Source organism: Asparagus officinalis, chromosome 4 (assembly GCF_001876935.1).
Source record: "Asparagus officinalis chromosome 4, Aspof.V1, whole genome shotgun sequence".
Taxonomy (NCBI): Eukaryota; Viridiplantae; Streptophyta; class Magnoliopsida; order Asparagales; family Asparagaceae; genus Asparagus; species Asparagus officinalis.
Genome location: NC_033797.1, coordinates 56805507 through 56813592, shown reverse-complemented (window position 1 = coordinate 56813592; position 8086 = coordinate 56805507). Strand labels below are relative to the sequence as shown.

The 8086-nt window shown below is 40.8% G+C and overlaps 1 long non-coding RNA gene across 1 annotated transcript; it reads left to right on the top strand.

Annotated features, from left to right (window-relative positions):
* On the top strand, positions 291 to 1066 carry LOC109835963. The gene is made up of 3 exons (XR_002245753.1): positions 291 to 459; positions 547 to 807; positions 886 to 1066. It is a non-coding gene; the product is annotated as an uncharacterized LOC109835963 (long non-coding RNA).

The window sequence follows — 8086 nt, the reverse complement described above, 5'->3', positions numbered from 1 at the left end:
TATGACAGAACTAAGCACATCGAGATTGATAGATTCTTCATCAAGGAGAAGTTGAACAGTGGACTACTGGAGTTAGGCTATGTTCCAACTAAGGAGCAGGCTGCAGACTGCTTGACTAAAGGGCTTAGCTTAGTAGATCTAGCTAGAGGATGTGACAAGATGGGCTTAATTGACATCTTTAGCCCATCTTGAGGATGAGTGTTGAGAATGTAATGCAATTAACGAGTCTTAGAGGGCCTTTGTGTAAACGTGTGTGTAAGGCTATATAAGCCAACAATTCTATCAATGAGAATATGAGAAGAAACCCTAGAAAACCCAATTCACTTTACAGCAACTATGCTTAGAAATGGGGCAAGTATTTAGGTGAAGATAGCCGCAATTATGGAATGTATCCACATCATTTGGAATGGGGCGAGGAGCACTATAAGTCGTTTGACGCTTTTCTGGTCAAATGCTCAGGTACAAATATTTTTATATTTTGATTTATGCAATTATTTTACATTCATTGAGTACCTAAAATTTAATGTGATTCATTTGTTTGTGCAGAAATTCTACTAGATTCTCCCCTAGGATCCTAATCTCCCTCTCAATCATCTTGCTATCTACCAAGGCGTGAAGTTGAGGATGCAAGAGGGGGTTCAATATCGTAGATGCTAGATTAAGAAGAAGTGTTATAAACTATGAAATAACACTGCCAAAGGCGAGAGGGAAGGACTCTCTGACATTCCGCCGTTCTCTTTGATTGATAGAGACAAATGGCCGGCTCTTCATGCCTATTTTGCTTCTGAGGACAAGAATGTGTATAAAGTAATTAAATCAAATTTTAGTATGTAATTGGCTTTGTCATTGTCAGTTTACAAATTTAAATCTAACATTGATGTGTAGATTGAGGCGGCATGCAATACTGAGAACCGAGAGTCAAACAAGAATGGTAGAGCAACCTATACAGGTGGCTCAGGTGGCTTGAGAAGCATGAGTCGGGCCATGGAGGATTGGTGAATTTTCTTCTAATGGCTTTTTAAAATCCATATTACACATTTCTTAATGAGATGATCGATTATACATATATGCATATGTATTTTTGGTGAATTGCAGAGACGTGAAATAATCTAGGTACACCTACACTTCTAAAACTCTATATGGGTACTTACTCATCATCGGTGGACAAGAGCACAAGCAACTATATATACCTAGATGCATCCACTAAGAATTATTGTGCAAGTGTTAAGGTGTTAGCTATTTCCAAATTTTTTTTCTTAAAAATGTATTAAATATGGTGAGAGGGAGAGTCCCAAATGGTTGAAACCGTTTTGGGCCACTGTTTGAACGAATGCAGCTCCAACGGCATTTGGTCAAATGGTTTTAACCATTTGGGACATAGTTTACCCAAATGGTTTCAACCGTTTGGGCAAAGCAGGTTTGTACTAGTGTTGGAATACAACAAGTTAGTGAGATAAATTTTGATTTCTGGTTAATTACATGTTGTGATTATCATTGACACATATGAGAGATCTAGGATAACTGTCAACTATACAGGCTAAGGATAGGACTAAAGGTAAATCCAAGACCTTCATGCGCAGTTCTTAGAGCTTCAGCCTAATAATTTAGGGAACCGGAAAAAAATATTGGAATTTCGGAAAAGCTAGGGAAAAAGTCTTTTAAGGTAGATGTGAAAATCAAGAGATATATTAATTTATGGTTCAAAGGAAGCTACCTATGGAGGAATTTTCTTGGCAAAGGGTTAGTGGATTAGCAATTGGAGAACCATTTTATGGCCAGTGCACCAAAGTGAGATGCAAAGATGATGGCAAGTTTCTCAAATCAGGAAAACATTACCAAAAGCAATAATAAGGTAGTGGAGACTGCATCTATCCTTTTTGCCAGGCAACAGTTAATTAGATTTCAGCCTACCAACTAGCCATATTTGATTATTATTTATAGGATGCAAATACTACCATGTCATGAGTATGCTTGCACATATATTCTTCAATTTATCAACAAAAAGGGTCTAGTAACTTAAGCTGTTCAGTATTATCTCGGTTTATTATTAATTTTTTTAATCTTCCATCACGGAAATGAAAGACTTAAAGAAGATCTCTAATCTCCATATATGTAAACTAAAGAATATTTCAATTTCACATATGTTAACTCAACATACTACAGTCTTAAAAACTAACACTGATATTTACTTGGAATGTGCACGTGCAACTAATATCTTCAAATTTTATGAATTAAATAGATCAACTAATATTAACCTGCAAGGTACACTCTAAATACAAGTATCAAATGAATAACCTCCATATCAGCATTTACAGTACAAAACTTCATTTGAGTAAGATTCTGTTGAAGATTAGGTATTGGCGTTTTACATCACCATGTAAAATCTAAGTTTTTGGCTATATATATAAGAAAGAGTAAAGGGACTTTTATGAAAAAATTGTTAGAGCGTTCTAATAGCAACAAAGGACTCTTAAAATAGTAAAAACCCTACCCTAGTTCCTTCCATCATATTTCCGTCAGCCTACTCCTTCTCCTTCCTCCCGTCATTGTCTTGTCGCACAACAAAAAAATAAAAATAAAAATAAAAAAAAGTAAAATTGATCAGATCTGTTTTGAAGGAGGGTAGGTCAGGATTGTTACACAAATATAAGAGGTATTACTTCTATCTTTAGTAATTACTTTATGTGGCAAATTTTTGTATTAAATTATTTAGATCTTTTTTTAGATGATGATTAGCAGTAGTCATTTTTCCACTCTTATAGATTTCATAGGATATCAAATTCATATACCTCGCTGCTGTACCTTTACCACCAGTTATCTATTAAGTGGACTAATATTATGAACTGTGTTGACTATGTTATGTTATTGAATCAACTTGCCAGTTTGCAAGTGGACGAGTGCCAAAAGGAGTTGATGACAGAACTACAAAGAGCCGCGCATAGGGGATGAAACAACTCAGAAGGGTCAACCTGAAGTAAATTTTCAAGAGAAAAGATAACAACATGATGACAACAATAACACCATTAAGGGTCCGTTTGGATAATGGAAGTATTAGAAGTAAGAAGTAGGTTATAGAAGTAACTTTTAAAGCTATGAAGTAGGAAGTAGTGAAAATAGCATTTTTTTTTGTTTGTTTCATATATTTTTAGAAGTAATAGAAGTAGAACTTCTTCCTCTTCATTTACTTTTTTTGTTTGGATAACATTTGAAAATATTACTAAGAAGTAATTTTATCATTGAAAAGTTGTTAGAAGTAACTAATAAAGGAAATATTAATAAAAAAATTTATTTATGTCTAATTAATATGCATTTCAACTACTTCCGAGCTACTTCTGAGTATTGAGGATTGGAAAAATATTTTGGAAGTAAGGATGACACGTAGGCGTCACATAAGCATTTAGGGAAGTATTGGAAGTAAGTTTTTTAGAGAACCAAACACATTTTTTTGCTTGGAAGTAGCAGAAGTAGCTTTTACTTCTTTTACTTCAGCTACTTCACAATTACTTCCGTGCAAACAAACAGGCCCTAACTGAAAATAGTAAAAACAAAAAATGGGAAACGCCACCCGTACTAACATTATTTGCAGATTCTTCATCTTTACAGCAGATTTCACGAAGTAGAAAATATGGGTGTTAGTTATGATGCTTCAAATAATTACTGGATAGCGCTAGAAAACTAGTAGAAAGACATCTACATAGTTAAGATTGGTGGAAGATTTCACAAACCCTTATTTGAACTCGCTCAAGAATGTGCACTACTGGAACTGAAGGTAGATCAGAAAACAGTAGAAGACACCTACAAAAGGAAAAAGGAAGATCTCCAATTACACATCAAAAACCCAAGTTCAAGAAGTTCTCTTTTCCTATGAGTATATGTAAAAGTGAATAGAAGGATTTTGAATTTCAATCAAATCCTTCTTAGAAAAAAGAACATTTTACTCAAAAGACTAAGAAAAATAGAGATATTGGTTTTGGGAAAACTAGCTTCTAACTATTCTATCCACAAATATTAAAGCTAAGGAGGAGAGAGTCATCCACCTCAACCTCTTCTGACCCTGTTCCTTCTACAAACTAACCCTGTAAAAAGAAAAGTAAAACCGAGGTTGACGAAGATAAGCTAAATCCCCATTATTCTCTTCCATTATGCGCAAATAAACAAATAGTCTAAGTGTTTCATTTGAGTCCGACATTAAAAACTGATCAAACTTTCTGATGGAAACAGTGCTAAAAGAATTTAAACCAGTTTTGCTCATTATTCAAAACACTTTTTTGTTTTTCAAAGGAAACCAAAAACCAAATGTAGAAGGAAATTACAAACTTTCATTACAAAGGACTCACAAGGTCAATACAAGCACGCACACATTCCTGACCACGCCTATTGAAATTAACAAGTTACAGAGTAGACTTCAATTTTCAGTAAATTATACATAACTGGATAAAAGGACACATATAACCACTACATACAAGGTTCTGTCACGTTGAAGAATGCATAGCTAACTTTGGTTACCGATATCGCCTCCATCACCTCCCACAATCTCCTCAAGGTATGTCGTGATGACTATTTATCTGATTATTGATGCTTTTCCCATCCACGAGCTCTTGGCTCTTTTCTGTAAATGCCATTTGTCGCGTGTCTATGCGGAAGCGTGCTCGCTCACCAAACAAGTCGTAAGCACGGGAGAAGATAACCAATCACACACAAACACAATCTGAAACTAAAATATGACAGATCAATCACAAACATAGAGATATATGTGGTTCGGCAATTTGCCTACGTCCACGGGGAGATTCCACTAAATCAAGGAGAGTCCAAAGGGTTACAATCTCACAAAAGCTCACAAATTAACCCTAAACCAAATCTCTCAACTTGCTCACAAGTTCTCCCTCTCAATATACTCAGTACAACCTAAAATCTCTGTTTATAACTCTCATCTTTTTGATAATCCTAATCTCTTCTAAGGCGTTCCATATATATAGAAAACATAAAATCAAAACAGACTAGGAATTCTAAAACAAAAAACAAAACAAATTAGGAATTCTAATAACCTCTTACCAAAACAGATTAAGAATCATGTTACCAAAATAGATTAGAAATCCTAATAACCTGTTACCAAAACAGATTAAGAACCTGCTATCCAACAATTCTCCACCTCGACGAAGTATTCCCAAAACTGAGCCGACACCAACATGAGCACCAATGTGTCGTCTCACCAAATTCGGCTGCACCAATGTGGTTGCCTACTTATCCCCTCTTCCAAGGGATCAAGCCGCCCATAGTTCATCCAAATGATCGTTAACGGTCTCAACAATCATGAATGTGTAACAACCTTCTACAATGATCAACCTTGTTGTTCGGAACCATCTTAGTAAGCATATCCGCCAGATTATCCTTCGTGTGGACCTTAATGATCTCCACATCACCATCTTCAGGAACATCCCGAATTAAGTGATAACGAACATCAATGTGCTTCGTCCTCGCATGAAAAATCTGATTCTTCGCCAAATAGATAGCACTCATACTATCACAATAAATAGTGACGGACAGCTGTGATATACCAAGTTCCTCCAAAAGTCCTCGAAGCCAAATAGCCTCCTTCACAGCCTCCGTAATCATCATATACTCTGCCTCCGTCGTAGACAAAACCACTATAGACTATAAAGTACATTTCCAACATACCGGCACACGGGTCAAAGTGAACACATACCCCGTCGTAGACCGGTGCTTATCCAAATCTCCGGCATCATTCGAATCAACATAGCCAATGCACAACTACTTACCTGTAGTGTTCTGTTCAAAAACTAAACCAACATTAAGAGTACCTCGAATGTACCTAAAAATCTATCTCACGACATCCTAATGACCCACTCCTGAATCGTGCATGTATCTCGAATTCATGCTCACCATCTATGATAAACCTGACCTCGTACATGTAGACGGTAAAAAAATACCTCTATAGGCTTACGGGAAATTCGCCTACGAGGAGAGCTCGCACGCTCAACTCTCTGGCACGGGCCTAAGTCGCGTAGACGTCAGATATGCTCGATTCTAGGTTCGCCTGACGGTCGGCTCGCCAGCACGAGTGGAGATCGATCAGGATGGCGGAAGTTCGCCCTTCACCCAACTCGCCTGCCCGAGTTCAGGGTCGAATCCGCCAGCAATCTCAAGACCGTCAGTACAGCTGGGTATCCACTACCCCACGTGCTGAGATGGACCTTCCCATCTCTCTCGACCCGAAGGGAGAGAGCACGGTACCCCCAGACCGTCAAGCGGCTGCTCACAGTACGAATGCCTGGACAGGTGTCGAGTCAACCTGAGCATTCATAAATGCGACTCACCTCGGCTGTCTGAGTCAAGAGCTGGATCCGCCGGCACTCGGCAAGTTGGCTAGACCCACTCGAGTACTGTGCACCTACTTCGCCGCCTCTCCTGACCGGAAAGGAGAAAGCACCGTGCTCAAAGCATGCTGGGCGGTCACGCACAGTACGAGTGATCGGACAGACACTTCATCGATCTGCGAACTCATAAATGCGGTTCATTAATGCCGGTCAGGTTCGCTCGGATAACAGACGGCCGTTGCCTTATGTACAAGAATGGACCTTCCCATCGTAGGTGACAGGACATAAAGCACAATCCCTGGAATGACCATTCATGGTATCGAGGAGAAGCTAGACGTCTCTGAAGAAGATGTGGTCACATCCTACAATTCAAGGAGGAATCAAGCTGTCCTTCTTCCATTTAAAAACCCCTTCCAGCACACTGGAGGAGAGGTCGCAAAACTTAGAGAAAAGAGTTGAGACCAAGCTCTCTGCATAACCTTTGCATTGCAGCATCACTGTTTAGCTCCGAGCTCCGATCGCCGGCGAACTAAGCAGAACCGAACTCCATTGCCCCGAGCTTCTACTGCGAACTGAAGCTCTCCAGCAACCTCGATCGAACGGTCCAAGGGAAGCAGACTCGACACGAGCATCGAGCGAAGCGTCCTATAGCCACCTAAAGTCCCCACACAAAACAAAGAGGGCCTTCCCTCTGCTTCTGTTGTAACTATTTGATCATTAGTTTGTAATAAGCCTTCTTATAAATACAAACGAAACTCCCTTTTCTTCGGGAAATCAAATATTCACCCTACAGTGGGAGAAGCTGTTTCATCGAGTGAAATGGTGGTGGCTCAGTTTGATGAGGTTGCTGTAGGGACGACAGTGGAGTCCCTAGAAATTGAGTTCGACCAGGCCAAGTACGAAGAGTACTTGTCCTCCTCCTCCTCTGGCGGCGATGCGTCCCGCAAACGCCACAGAGCTGTGCGCCGAGGCCGACCTCAGACGGTCAAAGCCTCTGCACCTGAGGGTTCCAACCGAGTCTCATCGGAGGAGCCCACTCCCTCGCAATCGATCAAAGCCAAGCCAGAGATCGAGCACAAGAGGCAAGGGTCTACCAGATGGATCGCCAAGCGGTCCACGCAGACGCCTGCCTCGGAGGAAGCGCCGGTTCACTCCGGCACAAACCGCAATGCCACAACCCACGGTGACGTTCTCCCCGCTGGGAGAACTAACCAACAGCGACGGCAAACACCCGTCAGACAGGGGGTCCAAACCTCCATTTCTCATAATGGCCTGAACCATCACACAGGCCCGAGAAACACTAGACGGGAAGGCAAGCTGCCCGACCTCAGAAGGCCCTCCAAATCAGGAGCGTCAACCGAGGACAGCAGAGCCATCCGCTCAGGAGGACTTCGCTTCTCAGGTCATATCCCTGATGCGAGTAAACCACACCGAGTGTACGAGCCTACCCGAGTAGGTGAATCCTCAAAGGCTGGCGAGCCTCGCCATAATCATTTGGCGGATAAACGTAAAGGTAGAGAAGTAGGCGAATCATAGCGAACCCGCTCTTTCAAACGTAGGGTTGAAACCCACCCACGTACTGGAGTTCGCTCAAACGCGAAGACTCGCCAGTCAAGGCGAGATCACCCGACTCCAGCACCAAAGCATTCCACCCAACGCGCACCAGAGAGAGCACCAAAAAATCTCTCGTCGACTCACCAGAGCGACTCTTCTGAGGCTGGGGGTTGTCACCAACCACCCGTAGAAGCCCT